The 23,155-nt window shown below is 39.9% G+C and overlaps 1 pseudogene across 1 annotated transcript in view; it reads right to left on the bottom strand.

The window, feature by feature from the left end:
- Positions 1 to 23,155, bottom strand: part of LOC146498894 (contactin-associated protein-like 4) — an 88,207-nt pseudogene that overhangs the window by 28,254 nt on the left and 36,798 nt on the right. Inside the window, exons 5-10 of the transcript XR_014870126.1 lie at positions 17,880 to 18,055; positions 17,320 to 17,466; positions 13,960 to 14,227; positions 12,698 to 12,847; positions 9,272 to 9,443; positions 708 to 814 (exon numbers count right to left, since the gene is read on the bottom strand). The product of XR_014870126.1 is annotated as a contactin-associated protein-like 4 (transcript). The remainder of the gene's footprint in view (positions 1 to 707; positions 815 to 9,271; positions 9,444 to 12,697; positions 12,848 to 13,959; positions 14,228 to 17,319; positions 17,467 to 17,879; positions 18,056 to 23,155) is intronic.

Raw genomic sequence — 23,155 nt, 5'->3', positions numbered from 1 at the left:
ACCTTTGGATGATTGTGTCCACTGGGAGTGAAATCCAGTCTGTCAAACTTCAAACACACACCTTCACGTGACATTAATACATACATATATTCAAACTGAACAAATACACCAAGCGAAGATGAGAGATAGTGGGATATCTGCAGGTGTCAAAAAGCAAAAAATACGACCTTTTAAGACTTTTGAATAGAAGTCCAATTTACTCAGCATAATGAAGTACCACCAATCCGACTGACCTATTTCCATTTGAACATGGCTAATTAAAGTTCTGAAACAATGGCCTGAGAAGAAAAAGAGGGAAGTGAAATAACTATTGGAGGGCATGTGGCCTCTATTTTATTAAGTAAATAGTACAAAGTCCTAAATATTAACCTTTTCTTGTAGGAAATAACATAACACGCATGTATGAGCAGCCTTCTACTGTTTTCGCTGGTAAAGTTATTAACAAAAAACAGACAAAAAGACATCGTCTGCACCCCAAAGCCATGCTGAGAGAGCTGGCGGCTAGTTGATGAGTATAGAGAAGCAACACAAGAGAGTAAGGGTTGGACTTACATTTACTTACATTTCTGCTCAATGTGTAAATACACAAATCTGTGTCACGTAATAATAAATGAAAAGTTAAAGGGAAAAAAATGTCACTACTTCTTCCTAGATAAATTTTAGGCTTCAGGCATTTTAAAGAGCTTCAGATGAAACTGGTTGCTTACAGCTGTGGCAGGTGGCTCCCCTGTAGCCACTGTTGGAGCAGTTACAGTGAAAGGTTCTCCACGACTGAGTACATATTCCTCCATGTTCGCAGTGACTGGGGGAACACCTTGAAGAATGAGACAGACAGAGAGAGAGAGACGTTTAGAGTTTTTTCTAAAGTTATCTGAAAAAGTTTATGCACGGAACAACAGACCTTCAGCATGCCTAACTGTTTTGATGAGGTGTGTAGGAGAGACGGCGAATATACAAAGTCTTTCAAAAAGTCTTTATTTCAGTGTCAATGAGAGCACAGGTGTGTGTTCTCAGATGTAGGTGGCTTGAAACGTTCCTTTGTTGTGTTAGTATTGTTAACTAACATTGTAGGATCCACAGACAAAACTCTTGAACTCCCACCCAACCTGCCACTCAAAAAAAAGAAAAAAAAGACACAATTTATTGTTTGCATTTCTATTTTTTTTAAAGAGAAGAAACACTTTTGTCCCACGCGTTTTTGTCTTGTCAGTCTGCTGTGGTGCTCCATAGCTGCTCCTCTTTTGCACCCCTTTATACAAACACCTTCTGGTTATTGTCTCTCACAGACTAAATATATAGCCTATAAATACACATTAATGATTTTCCATGAATTCTTTGTCTTTTCGTCTGTTGGCTTAGGCAACCAATCCGCCATGGCTACATTATTTATCAAACTCATACCTCTCTTTTTTTCAATTAATTCTCCCACAACACAGCATACAGCCACAACAGCAAAGCTTTCCATTCTGTGCAGCCTGTGCTCTGCATAATGTTTCTCACAGGATCACAATGCATGTGTCCTGCTCCTAATAGAGGTGAGATGAGCAACTTCCTCCTGTGAGCCTAAAACATTAAGAGAGCTGCAAAACAATAATTTTGTGTATATTTAGCTGGGACCCAGTGCAATTACATAAACTGTATTTATAAGCACTTATAAGCTAATTTGCATGTGCACAACACACAAGGACACTGCAGTAATGGGCCTTAGTTTTCTTTTGCAATCTGTGAAATCGCACATTAATGCAAAATTTGCATTCCCATCTGGAAAATGTCATTCATTAACTTTCTTAAGGCTTGACTACTCCAACACCTCCCTGTCTACATTACAAAAGTCACACTCTAGAAGTGCTGCTTTTTATTGTTTTTTACCAGACGACATCACACTGTCAGAATTCCTTCCGTTGGCTCTGAGGACATTTTAAGATCTGTTTTAAATATATGAAGTAAGATATATGGAATTATTTAGCAAGGAAAAAACTGATGAATAACTCGAAGTATGTCTTATATTTTAGAGTTGCACAAAGTAGCCACCCTTTGCTTTGTTGACAGTGCTGCAAACCCTTGGCCTTCTCTCAATGAGCTTCATTCTGTAGTCACATGAAATGGTTTTCACTTCACAGGTCAGGGTTAATTTGTGGAATTTCTTACCTTCTTAATGGGGTTGGGGATCATCAGTTGTGTTGTGCAGAAGACGTGTTTGTACGCAGCTGACAGCCCTATTTGACAATTGTTAGAATTCATAATATGGCAATAACCAATCAGCTCAGTACAGAGAAATGACAGTGCATCATTACTTTAAGAACTGAAGGTCAGTCAGTCTGGAAAACTGCTAAAACTCTGAATGTGTCTTCAAGTGTGGGCGCAAAAACCATCAAGCACTACGTCGAAACTGGCTCACACGAGGACCGCCCTGGGAAGATTCACCTGTGCTTCTGAGGATAAATTCACCCGAGTCACCAGCTTCACAAATCACAAGTTAACAGGACCTTAGATTAGAGCCTAGATAAAAGCCACACAGAGTACCAGTAGCAGACACATCTCTAGAATAACTGTTCAGAGGAGACTGAGTGAATCAGCCCTTTAGGTCAAATAGCTGCTGAGAAATCACTACTAAGGAAAAGCAACACACAGAAGAGAGATTTGTTAGGGCCAAGAAAGCCAAGGACTAGACATTAGACCAGTAGAAATCTGTGTTTTGGTCTGATAAGTCCAAATCTGAGGTCTTTGGTGACGACTGTCACGTCTTTATGCGTCTTTATGCAGAAAAGGCGAACAGATGGTCTCTACATGCATGGTTCCCACCGTGAAGCATGGAGGAGGTGGTGTGGTGGTGCTTTGCTTTGTTGGGGATTTATTCAAAGGCACAATGAAGCATCATGGTTACCACAGCATCCTGCAGCGACATGCCATCCCATCCAGTTTGTGTTTAAGTTGAACTATCATTTATTTTTCAACAGGACAATGGAGTAATGGGTAATGGAGAGTAATGGAGTGCTGCGCCAGATGACCTGGCCTCCACAGTCACCTGACCTAAACCCAATGACATGGCCTGTTTTCTAGATGGTACCATGGTGGATCAAGATCTGATGTTATTTTACTACATTAATAGTTCCAACATTGTTTCACCATTGGCTGAAATGTAGCCCCAAACCATGACAGAGCAACAGAATTAACAGAATGACCATCTCTCAGATCTTAAGGACAAGACTTTCAGAAACTGTTCTATCACATCTTCTATCATCAACTTACCAGTTTCCTCAACTTACTTCAAGGATATGCTGCATAAAATGCCAACATATGCTAAGTTCTTTGGGAAACACGTGCAAAAATACTATTTCATATCTGTCAACCACTTTTTGTAGATTCTACTACAAAAGGTATCTGTTTTTATTACAAGTTGCTAGTGACAAAGTGCCTAAAGGTACAATTTTAAATTGGTTCTTTGCTGATGTGTGGACACAACTCTGGTTCATCCCTTGAGTTGGGTGCCTTTTTTCATGCTTGAATGACTCATAGGTCAGTGTTAAGTGGTTTAGCAAACAAAAAGACATTTCTCTGAAAATGGTCAGGTCTGGAAAGTGGGCTGAAAATAGGTGAAAAAGCAGCCAATAGTTAACAAAAGACCTTCAAAGAACTTCAGTCAGCCTGGTCAACTATTGCTCAAGCCCACTTTAACTTTTAATTTGTTTAAGCAGGACTTTTTTTCCCATAAAAAGGTGGTTTCCAGTTATTTCTAAATCATCACACCAAGCAGGCAAAAAATAGCACAATACACTCCATTTCCACAATGCTTACCCATGAATACACTGTTTAACAAGTCAACTTGGGGTACTTGGAGGTTCACACAGAAAGCAGGGGTCTAATGTGGAAAGTCTGTGAAGTAAAAGTGTGCTCAAGTGTCCATGGTACTGCATGGTGGACTTTAGTTTTTTCTTTCTTTCATTGCCCAGAGTGTACTTCTCATCTACCACACGATAGCAGAGTTTTCTACACTGTGGAATTTCAGCATGTTTTGGCAGCCTGTCAGTGAAGTAAAAGGCTGCCTCACACAAAGGCCACGGAGAGCATGGGAGTCAAACAACAACCAAACTCCTCACTGCATAAGAGGAAAACAGCATCAGGAAAGAGAAAAACACACCCTTCACCTCCTTTCAGTGCAGCCATTTAAAACACAGACACTGCTGCATCCATCACTACATTACTGCTGTTAAACACCCCGGCAGCAATAATGGATTATTTATATATTTTTGGAATACTGTGTTACTTTGTATGTAGTTATTAATGAGATGAATGATGTGTACCAATGTTACAGTTGTCAGTAGCAAACAACATCAACATCAACTGTACATACAAGAGAAATTACATTTGGTACAGTAAAACCTAATCTCTTGACTCTTATAAAGACTTTCTTTTTAACTATGAAATGATGAGCTGTGTTACATTTGTTTAATCTTGTGTGTGAAAAGGAGCTCTACAACAGCATTTAACCCCTAAATCAGTTTTAATCAGTTGTCAACACACACAAGCACATGTCTGTATACTTGTGAGAACCCTCACTGACATAATACTAGACTTGAACCCCTAACACTACTTGCCAAATGTCCTGATGGTAACCCCACATTTCAAAAATGTCTTGTTCTACTCGAAAGTTCCTGGGTACTATAGTGTAAAATCTTCCTCAGCCGTGCAACGCATCAGAAAAGATCAAAGAAAAAGAGTGAGAGGTGGGGCGGGATGGGATGGTGGGAGAGAAAATCAGAGAAGGTGGGAAGGACACAGTGAAACTAACGAGTGGGACGGAGGAGAAAACAGAGAAAACAGGGACTGGATATCAACAACATCTGGAAAACAAACAAGGGGGAATAAAGAGGTAAAGCAAACTTGGTGAAGAACTGATTTCTAACTGTTTAAATGATAAACAACAGATTCGGTGACTGTAGACTGTTATGAGGGAAACATCTGTCTCCAATCTCCAATTAGTTTTTTTCCCTAACTTGATTGACTTGGTGAGATCCTTTTACCATAATTTTTGGATGGACTTTCGTGGCCCTTCCATACAAATCAAATCAACAGCATAACTTTATCCTCATTAAGTTGAGCAAACTAAACTTTTCTTGGCAAGAACTGCTTACATCCACAGAGAGTAACACTTTCCAGAAACATTAGTTTTCTGTCAACTGTCTCAACATTCAGGGAGTTGTTTGCAGCTTCAGACAGGAACACAGACAATGAGACTTCAGATTGGGGCGAATGGTGAGATGCCCTATAGCATTTTATCACCAAACCCAGTGAAAATCCGGAGTTTTACAAACACGTCTCCAGGGGGCTCCTAGCTTGACAATTTGCAATGCAACTTGGTCACGTACTGCACGAGCCGCAATCCACATCACAGGAGTTCTGGATTAACTCAGTCAAGACTTTGTAGCTTATCTGAAACGTTATAGTATGGAATGACAGTGTGCTGTAACACAGCTTGGATCACAAGACTCGCATCCAATCTCCCTGGTTTCCATTACTGCCTCTGGCTAAAGCAACACAGCACAGAAACTTCCCTGATCTGAAAATTATTACTGGACAGCCCGACTGGGATGTCCAACAAAGACTTCAAATAGCTGTAGCGTGCTGTATTGCATGAGCAAGAGAAGGGAAAGGTATGTATTTTCACTCTTTTTGCCTGCTCTGCACTTGCTCCTAGATATGCTTTCACATCACACACACACAGTGACTTTGCATAGCAAATTCTATGTTTATGAGTCTCTGCTCACGCTGACAAACTGGTGTGTTTGTCAGACAGACAGACACAGAGACAGTCAGACACAACAAGACGAAGAGTGGACCTCTTAGTGACCTGTGTTTCTTTTTATTTGAAAATGTGTGTGTGCTTTGACATGGTGTATTATTAAGTTGTCAGCTACCTGGCAGAAGCAAAGAGGTCAGAATTACTGCCTTCTGACAGCTTCATCTATTTGGCTTCAAAACACGCACTCACACACACACTCACAGTCACTGTGGACAAAGGTCGAGGTGGTGGTGGTAAGCTCAGGAGCTTTATAGCCTTGGAAAGCATCTGCGTCCTAAAGTTGTCAGTATGCTTCAATCAAAGTGTTTGTTTGAAACCGCCTGTTTCCACTCCTCCACTACCCCTACAATCCACATATAGGCTCCCCAGCAGTGGCAAAGAAAGAGAGAAGAGTTGAGATGCTGAGAGAAAATGATGCGTACGTGGACCCAGATCATTAAGCGGCCAGCAGGGGAGTGGGGAGGAGGGACAATTGTGTTCAGGCATGGTGCAAGGCAACCATACGCAGTCTGAGCACACACAAAATCCACTGCCAATTCCTTATTGTATAGTGTTGCTTTTTTCTTACTTTCAAAGTCTGTTTTCTCCAAGGAAACATGGTAAGAACTTAAATGCATTATTTTTTTTAATCTGATAATCGCCTACACAAGGTGGCCTGTTATTATTTGCCTTTCAGTGCCAACTAATTCCCTAATTGCACAGCAAACAAGGCTTTAGGCTCTCCTAAAGGGTTGTTAAGCAGCAAAGGAAAAGAGCTCTGCATAAGTGGTTAGTGGTTCTCCCATTTCAGTTTCACATGCTAACTGTGTGTTAGTGGTTGTGCTAGTGGATATTTGCCGCTGTGCATTTGCTGCAAACACATGAAAGGGACGAGTCTATTCTTTAAAAATACACTGTCATATCATGTTTCTAAAGGATTATCTGTGGTATGAAACTGCTGCACACTCACTGGCTAATGACTTGCCAATCACAAATTTCACAATCAGACCTCTGACATCTTGTAAACATCTCAAGGAGCTTCAGAAACCAATGGGTAATTTCATGGTAGCCAAGTCCATCATCATTATAGTGTCTACGGATATATACACTGGGTGGAGAACACTGAAATTCAGAAAATTACTGTCCACGTTCATGGTGCATCTCTAATTATTACCCAGTACTTAGTTATAATCAGTGTAGGAACTAGCGCGTTATTAAGTAACATGTTACAGTAACTACGTTATTATTGTGGTAACGAGTGGTAGTTATTATGCCAAAATCAGGAACGCGTTAATCGTTACTGGGTTTTAGATAGGGTCATTATTCATTACTTTATGTGTTGCGTTTGACTTACCTCGGAAATCGGAACACGGACCTGGGAATGATGTCACACTCGAGTAAACGGCTTTCTGGTTAGCTTCGTCAGAGAAGTCGGGATTCCAATATGGCAATGCCCTCGAAAACGGTTGTTTTGCTAGCCCTCTACAAAAACAAATTACTACTAAACACATATTCAGCCATAGCTGGACTCAGTGAGCCAATGGTGATTTTTTGTTTTCTTTTTTTCCATAATGGTATAAACAATGAAAGGTGGTGGATTGGCCAGATGCTGGCAGATGTGTAAAAATAACTCAATTGTTTGGTGGTGGCTATCGCGGAGCTTCCACAGATTCAGTAACATTAGCAAGCGGTGGAGGCCAGCAGGTGGATGAGGGAGGAGGCAGGAGGAGAAGAGACGCGAGGCGGCCGCTGGTCTGAGTGTCAGGTGAACTTCAGGTAAGAAGTTATGACCTGCAGTCTATGTGGGTCAGATATAAACCAAGTTTATGCACAGTTTATTTTCATTGTGCTAACATTTTACAGTCAGTTATAATAACTCATACTGCATACAAGCTAGCATGACGGAGTTTATATACTGCTGGGGGGGTGCTATGATGTTACTGATAGTGAACTTCATTTTATCCATAAGGTTAATTATTAGAGTTGCCAACCGTCCCCTAAAAAATGTAATCGTCCCGTATTCAGAGAAAATATTACGCGTTTACAGTTTGTCCCATACTTTGGCTACAATGAAAAAAAAATACACAAAGCTGGATTTATTCTGTGTCTTTGCTGCACAGCTGCCTCTTCTTCTCTCATTCTCTCCCCTCCCTCTCCTGTTTCTACTTCAATCATGAAACTGATCAATGATCAGCTGACCGGCTTTTCTGTCGCAAGTCCCGTCTCTCTTGTTTGTTTATCGCCCACTTTGCGCCAGAAAGAGGAAACCAGCGGAGTTCACGTTAAACAACAGCAGCACCTTTGAGCTTGATTTATTTAATATTACTTTCTAGTAGTAGGTGATGTTTGCTGGAGCCACAGCTGTAAAAGCTGCTGGTCATGATATCGGTTTGGATATGTGGAGAGAGGAAAACATGAAGATGAAACCAGGAGATGTCCTTACTGAATCATCAGAGCTGAACAGGTGATGGAGAAAAAGGGTTTACCTTTTAGGTGACATGAATGAGTTGAAGGGAAGTTATGAACTGTTTCTGAGAGACAAATAACACCAGGATCCTTTTTTAGACTGACAGCTGGTAACTGTGCAGAGTCTAGCAAAGTTTTGCCAGGGGGCCAGGTAGGGCATTAACAGGGAAAAGGGAAAAGGGGGGTACAAAGAAATACTTTTCTTTCTTATTCTCATGTGTTGTAGATAGTTCAGGAGGTTAACTCAAGCAAGCAGTTTTGGGGTTTTGGCTAAGTACTGTTTAGAATACCAGAATAGGTTTAAGTTTATTAGATAGATACATATATATCAACAAGACAGTGTACATCGCTGTCACAACAGCGTTTGTTTTCATTCAAAGGCTTTATGGTTTTTCCTATAATGGTGGGCCGGTCTCTAGCCAAAATGCCCAGGACCAATTTTTTGTCCCAGTCCAGCCCTGTATGCAGCTCATCTGCAGTCTGGTGTTACCTACATCTTCCTATTCAGAAGGCAGAATTTCCGAGTTCCGAGTACAATCGAAAGCACCACGACTGCAGTTCTTGTGTTGGATGTAAAAAGCGCACGTGACACTGTGACGTAGGCTAGAATCATGGCAGCGGTCAACGACGGTCCAGGCGTGGGATTTCTCTCGTGGAAATATGCACATTATCTTTTCTTTTCTGTTGGTAGGTGGCACAGTGCGCTTGTGGCAAGTAAGTAAGCTAGAAGACTGGCATCCTTGCTGGTATTGCAGTTAGGGAAGCAACACATTAATAAGAGAATTCTGAGTAAAACCAAAGTTACTTTCCCTAGTAACGGAGTTACTTTTGATAGAACTAACTAGTAATGTAACTAAGTTACTAATTTAAAGTAACTTACCCAACACTGCTTATAATTAATATTAGGTGTTATTCTTGTATTGTCATTTGTATGTCAGTTGTAATTACTAACAAATCACTTCACTATGTTTACATTCAGCCTGGCACCACACTTACATTTGAAAGGTGGCACTTTTAGGGACTTACCTGTCAATGATGCCACACATGTCAATCTGCAAGTGGCTGTAGTTTCCCAGCAGCCTTTGCTGCACTTTGATCAGGTCAACAGTTTGGTCATCCAGAGTCAAGAGACGCATACATCCTTGAAATGTGTTGAAGGGGTTCTTGCACTTTTGAGCGCTCTCCTCAGTGGGACAACCTGAGAAGGGAAAAACATGTAATGGTTGGACTTTTAAATTATCCAAATGATTCCACATGATCTCGATTATTATTTTTAAAATAAAAAATTCAGAGATAGATTTTCTCAACAATATTTATTTCCATCCTTCCTGAGAATTATCTCTTCACATCTTAATTAGGTGCAAAAATGCACACCCAAAAATTCACGTTTTTGATTTAAAAAAATTGCACGTTATAAGACATTCAGAAAAAACCCACAGACGTCTCATAAAAACCAGCTCACAAAAACAAACATTAACATTGTGGAAACAAAGAAACAGTTTGGGGTATGTTTTTAATATCCCTTGTTTTTTTGTTTTGGAACAGGAGGTTGTTTTCCATCGTACTACATCACTTCTGTTTTGAGCAATACCCTGTAAGCAAGACCTGAGGAGACTAACCTCTGCGGTTTTAAAAGCAAAATATTTTCTCATTCCTGTTAGGCTGTCAGCTGTTTAAGAGCTCAGTGCTTCCTTTGCTGTATTTTTTTGTCATGATGCTCCAAAAGATTTTCAATGGGTGATAGGTCGTGACTGTAGTTAGGTCGACTTTGTACCCCTGACTCTTTTAAAATACAGAATGTGGAGAGCCAAAACCTAGCAGTGAACTACAGGGACTACAGGGAATGAATGCAAACAAAGTCAGCTGGGACAAACAGGCACTGCAACTGCAGCTGTCATCTAAAAAGCAGCTCCTTCTGAATATTATTAAAAACTTTTATATTATATTTTATTATTCATCATCATTTTACACTCTTCAAAGTTGTAGAATGATCACACCTCTGAAGACTGCACCTTTAGGTTTTATAAAGACTAACAGATTGTTTGGAAATGGTAGGGGTTTCAAATATTTGTGATTACGTTTTCACAGACCTCTACTCTGTGATAAACTAAGTACATGTCAAGATTGACGAGCTTTAAGAACTACCTTCAGCAGTATAACTGCTGGTCATTGTACTGTTGCACAACCCAGATTAGCCAAACTTAATGGACATCTCAGTGACTTCAAGGGGCCCAAGTCCCGTTTTTACAAAATAAGCCCAGACCAGATGTCTGCCTGCAGACATTAATCCAAGCCTTCCAAACAAGCTATACTTACTTTCGGTTTTTCACATGAAAGCACAAATGTTGAACAGATAGAAATGTGACACATTTATATATCCAGGCAATCAAAGTTTTTACAAAATTTGTTGAAACCCCAATGCAGCAGAGAAAACCTACAGGAGAGCTAAAATCAAAAGTATTCAGCCTTTTCAGAACACAAATACTTAGATGTTGAGATATTTTGTCAACCTATTTTGACCTGCTGGTTGCACTAACACAAAGGTTCAGTAAGCTTTCTTTTTCTGATCACCTCATGCACAAAAGAGTAGCTGACCAACAAAGGCCCTCCACCCCACCTACTGTCCCAGTCCATGTTTATCTTATTCATTCATTTGAAAAAGCAACTCACAATATCATCATGGTCTAATATCTACTTAGGCAGTTACCCTCAAAATGTTTTTGCTTACCACTCCCTTATCTTGCTCTTTGTGATGAGCCTTTGCACAGACTTTGGATTCTGTGTATGAACTCTGATTTAAGCCCTCAGCACAAGCAGTCCAGAGGTGGCTGTCAGATAAATCCTCTCTGCCCAATCCTGTGAATGAGTCCCATGTTTTATCCATCAGTGATTCATGCTTCAGGTTGATCCTGGATGGCAGCATTCGGTGACCCAACACAGCATTGCTGCTCGCGGCTTTGCATTGCTCTAATTACAGTCAGTCAGACACACAGTTTGGCACTTCTCACCACAAGAAGGGGGGAAAGATGAGTCACTGGTCGTTGTCACTTTAAATTTTAGAAGCTCAGAAGAAGACTTTGTTGGATCTGTTTTGCTTATGGCAGTCAAGAAGACGCAGCAGGAAGTTTAGTGTTGATCACAATGTCATAACAATTGAGTTTCACCTGAAATGAGGTTAAGAATGTAACTACAGCTCAACTCACTGCCATCCTTTGCTCATTATACTAAGGCTGCTGTCTCTTAGAAAAACTGGAGCACTTCTTTAATGTTGTGATACCATTCACAAGCAGTATATAAACATTTATGCTGCAGGCAAAGGTGTGTGAAAGGAAAATGCATGTAAAAAAAAGTTTTAAAAAACCATTTCAAAAGATATCCTGTACATTAACAAAAAATTGATGTATTTTTACAGCTGCTTACAGTGATGCATATTCATTATATTATAGAAATATTAATCAATTTAATCTACATCCTGTGAATGACAAACAGGGTTATTTAAGGTGCAGTGTTACTGACAATGTCAATGGAAAGGGGGTGTCCAAAGCAACCCTCATTACTAGGTTTGTGCAGTAGGCTAGTGTACTGCAGATACACCAATCAGACGCCTCATTCAAACCACGGGCAGGTCAAGTAAATAACATGGATCAATAAAATGTTTTGCTGGGAAACCTTGGGCCCTGGCATTCATGTAAATGTTTCTTTGACACAATCACCTAAATATTGTTGTATACAACCACCCAGCACCACAACCCAATCCACAGACACCCTGCACTGCAACCCACGAGACCCAGAGGATCTGCTGAAAACAATCTAATGCACACCCCCAGGGGGCTTTTGTCCACTCTGATATATGCTGTTGTGGCATGGAAGTGACCTGCACAATATTAGGCAGGTGGATGTAATTTTGCAGCTGATCTCTTAACAAGTTTGTCTTTAGCTCCATGTGTGTACATGTGCAGGGGTGGAAGAGAGAAAGTATACATGTGCTACAGTAACAGGATGGAGGGAAATGAAAAGAAGAAAACCTCAATTTTAAAATAAAAACACCGGTGATTTGGAGAGACGGAATGACAGAGAGAAAATAGCAGATACAGTAAGGACAAAAAAGGAGGAAAAAGAAGAAGAAAGATGGGTGGAGCAGCCAGAAGAAAGATGAAAGAAGAGGGGGGTGGGGATTGAGAGCCACCGAGCAGCTTTATGACTTTGTCCCTCTCTGGGTGGCACTAAACCTCCAAAGGAGATCTGGAGATGATAATTATTACCAGAGTACCTGCATGAATTTTAACTACCCCTGTCTGTCGATGTCAGCAGTTTCTCTGGCAGCAAAGCACTTGCACATGCTTACAGTAAGTATAATCTGTTGACTTTGACCATAGAGAGCTTTTAGAAACGCTGAAAATCCCCCCCAAAATCTCTCTATATAAAAGTAGTACATGATGCAGGTATTCTTACCACCAAAGAAGAGTTGACTATCTGAGGTGAGAGGAACCGAGATGCTGATGTGAGCGGTGGCTCCTTCATCTTTGTCCACTGTGATGCTTAGATGATCATGTTTGAAGCTCAGCTCCACATAATGCCACTGACCGTCATTCAGACCTGAGCCTGAGACACAAATACACACATACAAAATCCAGAACAGGGTGTGGTTGAGTTCAAATCAGGATGTGACCTTGGTTTGATTTTAATTTCAAATATAAGAAAAATATAAATTACTCCATTTCCATTTTTTACTTGCATACACTTGTTGGCCACTTCGTTAGGTACACTTTGCCTGCACTGGGTTAGACCTCCTTTGTTTCTCAGAACTTAAGTCTTCGCGCCACAAATTCAAAAAGGTTCAAAAGTTTCCCTAGAAATTTTGGTCCATATTGACATGACAGCATCAGAGTTGCTGAGGATTTGTCAACTAAATATCCATGATGCAAATCTTCAGTTCCACTACATCCAAGGTGCTTTATTGGATTGAGATCTGGTGACTGTGGAGGCCATTTGAGTATACTGAAATCACTGTCTCGTTCAAGAAACCAGTTTGGCATGACTGTGGTCGTAAAGGGTGGTCATGGCCAACAAAACTCAAGTAGACCATGGTGTTTAAAGCTGCTTTAAATTTGCCAAGAAAATATCCCCCAACCCAATGCACGAGCAGCAGCAGTCTGAAACACTGATACAAGGCAGGATGGATCCATGCTTTCTTGTGGTTTTTCATAAAGTCTGTTCCTTCCTCTTAATGTTACAGCAAAAACAGAAACTCATCAAATTCACAAATATTTTAACTTCTCTGTCCTATTTTGGTGAGTCTGTGCTGATTGTAACCTCGGTTTCCTGTTTTTAGGTCACAGGTAAGCAGCCAGTGTGGTCTTCTGCTGCTGTTACCCATTTGTAATGAGTGGGTATATGAGTTACTGCTCTTGTCAGCTCGAAGCAGTCTATCCACAGAGTTCTCCTCTGACTTCTGGCATCAACAAAGTATTTTCTGCCAGAGAAATGCTGCTCACTGGATATCTTTTTCAGACGATTCTCTGTAAACTCTAGAGATGTGGGAAAATCATGTATGTTTTGCTGGTCTTGCACCAACAACCATGCTACAATCATTAGTGATTAGCTGATTAGATAGTTATGTTGTTGAACTGATGTACCTAATGAAGCGACCATTAAGCATACTCTAATGTATGCGCAAATGAATAGAAAAACATCCAGATCGTGACTGAGCCCACCTGCGCTGAGGTCCAGCGAGGATCTGCCTGCTTTACTGATCTGTAGTCGAAGCCTCGCCTGGCTCAGGTATAGGAAAACTGTACCATCCTGCTGCGGGAGACCAAAGGTCAAGAGCAGACCTCCCTTGTTCCACGTCCTGAACTGCAGCGTCACAGACACTAGCCCTGTTGACCATGATGTAAGGCCAGGCAACTGGAGGAAGCTGTGGGAGTCAGTGAACGTCACAGCCACTGAAACTGGCTCAGCACAAGAAAAGGTCACATTGCCCTGAGAACAGGAGGAGGGAAGAGAGAGAGAAAGAAATGATTGTGAAAGAGATAAAACATGAATATTCATCGACTGCAGAGGCTGACTTGGTTTGACTGGGTGTCACAGAGGTCTCATCAGCACCTCTCTGAAAAAGGACACCTGTATTTCCATATTGATATCAGCTGAACAGCTAAAACGCTGAAGGCTTCTTTGGAAACCTGAAACATCAGAGTCAGAAAGGCTTTGCACACACTGCCTATTTGTGCCACATAATCAAATCTCTTAATTACACTGGGAAACTGAAATAATACAACAAGAGAAATATAGTTTATAAACAGCAGTGTGTCGAAATATTCCATGATGGAATTTACCGCGTATAAGCTAGTATGGTTCAAGTTTTCTTCTTCTTTTTTTTTTTAACTGCCACTTGTCTCATGCAGCTCTTTTGCTTTGGGCTTTGTAACATCAGAATGTAGATGTGATGACACTGGTGATGATAATGAAGGAGATTATGATGATGCTAATGACGCTGATGATGATGATGATGGGTGTAAAAATAGGGAGGACGATGATGCAAATGATGAAAATAATGATGATAACAATAGTAATCATGACAGTGACCATTAGCATAATAATTACCACAATGCAGAAAAGGCAAAGAGGAAGGCTGGGGGAAAAGTCACTAAAAGTCTGTCGTAGAGAATAAAAGTTCGCAGCCTGTTCAAACTTTCATCACGGAAGTACTCTAACAGAGGAATGATAAATGCTAAATAATTAATTACTATCATAATAAATAGACAGCCTTGACAGAAGGATAACACAGCTTTACGAGAAAATGCTATCATCACTATAATAAAATACCATTTTTCTAATAAATGATTTTTTTTACAGAAGACTTTTTATTTACTATAAAAATGTCACTTGTTCTTAAGCTACAAATACATAAGCTGAAAGTTGCTTTGAACTTGCAGCTAATGTTTGATCTTCAAAGGGAAAAAAATGAATGATTGGCACACTGCAGAACTCCAATTTCTTTATTTAATGCACTTTGTGATGTTTCAAGCATACCTTCCCATCTTTAATCACCTGTGTTAGGTCACATGACCACGACCACTGACAATATACGATCACATCCACGTCTTACATAGAACAAACAACTGATGAATAAATCTTCTATGAAAAACACATTACATTGGAAGACCAAAGCGATATGTGGAAGATGTCTATGTCACATTTTTTGGCTCTGTAACAGCTCAACAAGGTGGAGATGATGTGATGATGTGGATTTTTTTTTCCTAATTTCCTAGAGGTGCAGTCTACTGGTGGATGAAAATAGGATCAGCCAGACTGACCTATAAACAATCAGAGTGGTGGAAAAAAAACTCTGTTGCAGTGATGCTACCCCTCATATCCATATTAAACCCTCGATATAGGGTTGTGGCTGACTTTTGTGAAAACTTTTTAAAACTTCTTTAGGAATCCCATCCCAAAAACAAATCAAACATAAACTCTTAAATTTGCCCGATTACCTTACTAAAGTGCCCTTCACATACAACGCTTCAATGGCACCGCTGTGCTCTGAAATTTATTATTTTCCTGGTTGGTGAGCACTCGCTGGTAACATGGTGTGACATTTGCATGACCAATAGAAAACATAGAATGGCAGGGAGCGTGCACATAAAATCCACATGAAGACCATTACTAGCTGCAAAAACAGTACATGCAAAGCACAGCAGCCGTTCCAATAGCTAACCAGTGCTGACTGCTAATGTGTAGCTGATAAGTGAATTATGTGAATTAATGAAGTACATTTAACTTCTGCACATTGGTTCAATCGATGCAATGGCCCAGTAAATTATTCACTAGAGATGCAATAATGATAGATGTTAACGCATTCTTACAAATAACACACAAAGTGGATCATATCACCAAACACAATTTAGAGTAAGAAGAAAGTGTAAAACAATACAACAATAATTATCCATCCATCCATTCACTTTTGCTTATCCTCAGGGTCATAGGGGACGGCTAGAGCCTATCCCGGGCACTACAGGGTGGAAGGCTGGGTACACCCTGGACAGGTCACCAATATGATGCAGGGCTAACACAGAAAGATGGACAACCACTCACACTCACATTCACACCTGTGCGAAATTTACTATCACTAATAATCGAATCCCACTAAATGCATGTCTTTGGACTGTGGGAAGAAGCCAGAGTATCTGGAGAGAATCGACAGTGTCATGTGGAGAACGTGCAAACTCCAAACAGAAAGGCTTCGACTAGATGGTGGAGTCACTGGACTCAGGACTAATATTGAATGTTTAGTTTTTGCAAGAACTGCAATGCTGAGTCCTACATGACATTACAAACCTACTAGAAAAGAAGTGATTTCTGAAGATGCATTTTGAAAATACTTTTTTTTTTTAGTACACAAAAATGAAGTAATTTCAATGTATGCTCAAAAATCTCTTTTTTTCTCATAGGTTTGAAATGTCATATAGGACTCAGCATTGCAGTTCTTGCAAAAAGCTGAAATAAAATATTTAGAATACTTTACAGATATTACAAATGAATTGTGGAGGCAGTCAAGGCACTTGCAGCTAAACGACAGATGAATGTGCCATACACCCTACACAAGCAGAGATGCATGAAGATGAACCGGCAAGTGAACCCCAACACAACAATGAATATTGTACTGAAGGAACAGATGTCTTTGAGCTGGCTTTGGACTTGGACTCAGCTTTTCTCCTTTACGCACACTAAGATGAGGCCATGTTTTTTGGGTTGTTTTTTTTTACATATTTAACAATGAAAGCTTTGTGTAAAAGAAAGGAGTTACTACACTAAATGGTGACATATAGCAGTCGTTCTCAATCCTAGACTCCACAAAAACTTTTGCTTTTTTTCTACTAAACTTTTTAAAACTGCGTGTATACAAAGAGCTGTCCTCAGAATTATTAATATAAACATGCAACGCTTAAATTAATATCATTACAGCTTTAGTTTGGCGTCATGAGTGACAAGCGATTAGTAGGCAAAATTGTACCACACTATTACTTTTAGTGCTTGTGGTAAACTTCATAAAATGCTGAAATATAATGACTCACCACTATCGCGACCTGTGAACTGCCGTGTTTGGCCAGGTCTATCAGGTTGATGTCGCTGTACAGCAGGTTCTCAAGGCAGCCATGAAAGTTCCTGTTGGACAGGATGGGTTTCTGCAGTCCGTGGCTCTGGACAGCCGCCACCGTCAGCTGCACAGTAATTCCAAAACACGCTATAATAATATTACATTCTCCCTCTGAATGACATCAAGGTTGCTGTAAGAGGTTCATTCACAGAGTACGCTGCCTTTTAACGCAGAAAAATAAGCTCAAAAACACCTCTTCATTGCCTCACTACACTCACACAGCGAAATTATGCACCGAATAGCCCCTTTGAATAACCCTCTCAAGCTGGTTTGGCACAGAAAGCTGCCCACCTTCTGCCTTTTCATTCACTAGAAGAACTAATATGACTTGAACGTCCTGTCTGATTTATTCAACGAGTAACTCACTCACGCTGCTGAACAAATGAATATTTCTGCAGGAGTGGATGCGCTTTTGACACGTTTGCTTCAGAATGTGTGTGTGTGTGTGTGTGTGTGTGTGTGTGTGTTTCCTCTCACCGTGTGAATGTGCCAGTGGCTGAGATCAGCCGGTATTTGAACCTGCAGTGTATTTTTATCTACGGTCAGGTTTAGGTGAGTGCTGAGCCGCTCCAGCTTTACATGGTGCCAGTGCTGGTCATCAAGCAGACTGCCCAGGGAAACGAGAAGCTGACCACCAGAGGATGAACTCACACCTGCAACAAAGAGGGAGAGAGGAGCGGGAGAAAAGTTGTCATGTCGGTGCCATGGTACATTTCAGAGAAGAGCAACGTCCCCGGCCAACGCAGAAATCCCATTATGCATCTCCTGCTGAGGATCTTTGATTTTTTTTTTCCTGAAGTTTATTACCTCCAACGCACTTGAAGAAGAACATCCATAAAACATTTTTAACAAGGACAAACATCTGTGAAGAAAATAGTCAGTGCTTTTTCCCAGCAAAACACCTATAGGAAAGGATTGTGTTCAATCTATCAAAACAAAAAGCGCCACGGAAAGATTGCTGCATCAGTGGGATATTTTTTAATCTCTGTTTCAAAACAGGAAGCAGGTCACTGAGGTCACCCTCTTTCATTATAGAGCACATTTCTGTATGCTGAGAGGGAGGAGGACAGAGCACGAGAAATGATGATGCTACAAAATGATACCAGGACATAATTAATGACAGACCCAACACCAGCAGGTCTGATAGGTGGATTTATCTCTGGGTCCTCCAATGTGTTGGTTAGGAAACGAGGTTCTGCTGACAGAATGAGCTACAACAAAAGGAGAGATATAAGCCAAGTCATTAATTATGAAAGGTGTTTTCTTCAAGATAGAAAGACAGTTCAAATTACAGAGTTCCAACTCCTCATTGTGTGTTTAGGGGTCTGAGGTAGAGCTATGCAAAAGGCTGGTAAATGCTGGAAAATTGGTGGCTGGGAGGGACCTTACAAAAAATCTGAAGCCTGCTCCCCAAGTTTGAGGCTTTTAACCACTACTATCATAAACCAACTAGTTTCTCCAATCTAAAATAGCTGTCAGCGATCAACTTGCTGAATAGATCAAACTGTGGGTATCAGTTTCAGGTTTCAACAAGGGTGTACGCTGCATTCAAAGTTTGCATCAGTGACTTCATTTTTTTTCTATATTGGCAATGTTACACAGATATATTAGACTTATCCTAAATTGTCTTTAGTATTGTGCTCTAGCTATGAATCAAAGGTCCAACGACAGTTTTCCACTACTAACAATCAAATTAAATCTAATTAAAATTAAAATCTTAAAGATAAATCTAACATGGAAGTCACAAAAACTCTAGAGGGAACTTGAGGCTAGTTCCTCAAAGCTAGTTGCTCCTATTTATTTCCTGTGCTAAAATGCTCAATTTTGCAATGGAAATAAGCAAAAAAAAAAATGTATGTAAAAAAATCTCATCAGTATTTTTTTATACAAACCAAAAGTGGATTAAAAGTACACACCGGCTGTTAGCTATCTCATGTTACAGTGCTATGGTTAAATGTATTGTAATTCAGTTTGGTTATGCTAGTATTACTTTATTAATACGTTAGCACTAAGTCGCCTGTGTGTTCTGCTCATACTGTAGCCTAAAGAGGCACCTTGCTAATGAAGCTAGCTAATGTTAGCTGATGAGTAAACGTTCCAGCTTCTCCAAATATGGTGATCCCTACCTCCTAAAAAATGCAGGACTGACTAAAATAGCCAAAAGTAGACAAATCGAGGAAAACAGTATTAAAATTCACAAACCAATAAGTGATCAGTGTCTCTATCTTTTATAACACAGTTTGTGATTACACAAACATTCCCGATGAAACAGATTTAAGTGAGTATTCAATGCTAAACAAATAAGTGGCTGCATAATGCTCTTAAGTTTAACTGAGATCGTGATTAATGTTAAATAGTATCCAAACTTACTTCCAGTCTGAAACTTTTCAGGGGCTTCAACAATGGAGCTTTGATCAGGACATAATTACCTTAGCTTAGTTTAGCACAGAGATGGGAACATGGGAAACAGCTAGCCTAGTTTCATCAACAGAAGCCTGTCTTCCTCTTGCATCCAGTACTTACCCTGAGGATAAACAAGTAGTTTAAGAGAAAACAATAATAGAAACACTTCACTTCCATTAATGAATCTCTTTCTCACTCTCTGTCAGTCTTGATTCCCTTATTCCCCTTCTCCTTGCCTGCAAGTTTAATAGGAAGCTGAGAGAAAGAAGGTTCAATTTAAGAGAACTGTAACATGCTGCGGTTCTCACATGCCATTGGCTTAACTAATCAATCCAAAGGAACAAAGCTATGTAACACTATAATAACAGCCTAATTTAACTTGACTGAATGCACAAATATTGAATGTTCTTGTGTTTAAGCTGATGGTTTGGCACTGAACACTCTACTATGCTGGAGCCTACTGCCCTAGACAGGTCCCCAAGGCAATATTGCCAGATGATTTTCTGTCTGCTATTCCATTATGCTTCTTCACTCAAGCTCTAAATCTGCTTATGAAGGATGACAGTGACAAGTCTTATCACAAGATATACTGTTATGATTATTTCAGGAGTGTATCGTCACGTGGTGCCAGCATTTAAAATACAACTTCACTGCAAAGCTAACACACATTCTCAAAACCAATTCTTAGTTTTAGTCACAGTTATGAGGAATTTCATAACATACAGCGGGAAAAGGAGCAAGACATCCATGGCAAGAATTTGACTATGAGTGGGTTTCAGATTTGTTTATTTCATGTATTTGCATCTTTGTGTATGAGGATGGTAGGAAACACAGTCTTACCAATGATGTCAAACCATTTCACAGATCAATGGCTTTGAAAAAGATCAAGATTAATTTAATTATCATTATCCTACACAAGGTTGCACAACAAAATTGCAGATGCAGTACCCTCTATGCTATTAATGAAAAATCCAAAGTGAATTGAGTAGTGTAGTAATTAAAAAGCTATCTTAATGGCTCTGAAGTTTTAAAGTTTTATAAAAAAAAATAAAAAATACAATCCATCGAACGGCAGGTTGGTGCTGGCTCCAAAAGGAAGACAGTTCCCTAAGACTCCCATGTTAAAAGGCCCATTTATTGCATAAACGGCCTTGGTTATATCAAGATACAACATGTTTTGGGTCGTTTCTTTTCTCTTGTTTTGAAAACAAGATGGGATACATTTTTATAAGTTATTACCCACTTATTTATATTAGGGTTATATAATATGGTTATGGTATGTAACTAATGGCTGTGGCTGTTTTGAATGACAATTTGTGTTATTTTAACCAAAATATGATTCTGTTCATCTGGACGTAGTGTTTTCAGTGCGAGAAACATGAGTGACAAAACGTTTCTCGCACTGAAAACACTACGTCCAGATGAACAGAATCAACTTTTGGAGATTTACTTACCTGGATGATTGAGAACGCATCAACATGTTTTACCAAAATACTTCAGTTTTTCCAGTAAATACAGTATCTTTTTCAATAGGACAAATTGGCGTCCCATTTGCTGTCAGAGAGAATTAAGTGTCAAACGTATAGATGATGTCAAAGTGGCTAAGTCCATTTTAATGTACAGTCTAAAGGTAAAACTCTATGATAAAATGTATTTTTGCCACACTGGCAACAACTTGCATTTGTTTACAAAAAACCTCAATTAAGAGATCACTAAGATCCTGAGGGGAACATAAATGTGTTTGGCTGGTTTTTTAAAAACCTACTAAACAGAAAACATGAAAGCAACAACATCAAGATCAAAGTGCTAGATAGTCCCATGTAGACACAGAGTAGTAGATAATTATAGCATAGGTTGGCATTTATACCCCAAAGATGCTATTCCTATTCTTTTTTGAATTCTTTGTCAGAGACATACTTTGTCTCTAGACAAAGTATGTCTTCTTTGGAAACATTCATTTTAGCTTACCATAAATTTAAATGAACCCAATCAGTCCTATAGTAAGTGTGAAAGGCAAAAAGTTATAACAATATTTACCATCCACAGTCAATTAATATTTAGAAAGAGTCCTCCATTTGTTCTCCTTTTTTTCTGCCACAAATCTCTTTCACTTCCCAGTGTCTTCAAAGGCAAACAAAACGGCAGTCATTTACATTTTTATATTTGCCTTTAAACAATGAACAATGAGGGGTTTTTTTTTTTATTTGTTTTAAATTCTTTTTTAAAGACACATTCTTTATTTTTACCGCACCGAAAAATTCAGTAGTAAGTAACCTATCATACAGCAGGAGAGTGCAGTAAGAGGTTTCTTTCCATTTTCTGGCTCCTCTGGAACTCTTGGGAGGCAGCATACAAAACGAGTAAATCGCTGTAGACAAAGTGGAATTGAGTAAGCCAATGCAACAGCAATCACCGCAGTTCATTGTCTTCTATTTTCTCTGCCAACTGGCACACTTTGTCCAAAGACATTCATCTCATTTCAGCGGCGCTGTTCAGATCCCTGGGGGGGAAGATCTAGTTGTAGCTTTTGCTGCTCTGTACAATGAGCAAAATGCTGATTGTGGCAAAGTCGTGCTACTGTAAACCCTGAAATATTCCATTTAGTATGCCAGAAACCAGACAGTGAACACAGCATGTCCTCACTGCTGAGAATACAGAGACAAGAAAGCCTTTCACTTAACATGCAGCCTGCCCTGCATGGATCTCTGATGCCATCCTAATTTCGTCAGTGATACTTAACACCATTTGTCCAAAAGGCACTGGAGCCCTCAGCGCATTTACTGCTGTGTATTACAGCTTTCCAATGGCAGTTCAGAATTGAAGTGAATTATGAAGCAGCAGGCTACATTACAGCAAAATGACATTTTGATAAATGTAAAGCATAGAGGAAATGAGATGGTTTTGGATAGCGGACATAAATCTTAATGAGCCAGTCAATTTATTCCAACTGCTTGGACAGCCACAGGCACACAGAGAGGGTCTAAGTGTCTCACTGCATGTGTTTGTTTGACTGTCTGTCTCCTTGGTCACTGTCTATTGGTCTGTCTGTTATTCCTGTCTTTGTGTTTCCATTCAGACGTGTACTTATGCTAATGGATGTTGCTCACTAATTAATGAAAACACTTGCACCCTTATAAGCAGTACATTTACCCAGTTCACAGTGTTCACAGCCACCGCTCTGTCTCAGCCAGCTTGCTGTTCTCGTGAAGTGACATGAATCACCGTTAAAGGGAGGACCGGGACTGACAGGATCAGGCCGGACTGGGACTGACAGGATCAGGCCGGCAAAAGGGAGAGATAACTGTGAAGAGCTTCAGAGAGTCTCTCACATTCTTCAGTGTTTAGATAAT

This window comes from Neolamprologus multifasciatus, chromosome 17 (assembly GCF_963576455.1).
Source record: "Neolamprologus multifasciatus chromosome 17, fNeoMul1.2, whole genome shotgun sequence".
NCBI lineage: Eukaryota > Metazoa > Chordata > Actinopteri > Cichliformes > Cichlidae > Neolamprologus > Neolamprologus multifasciatus.
The sequence above is the reverse complement of the archived record's forward strand: the minus strand, read 5'-3'. Positions and strand labels throughout refer to the sequence as shown.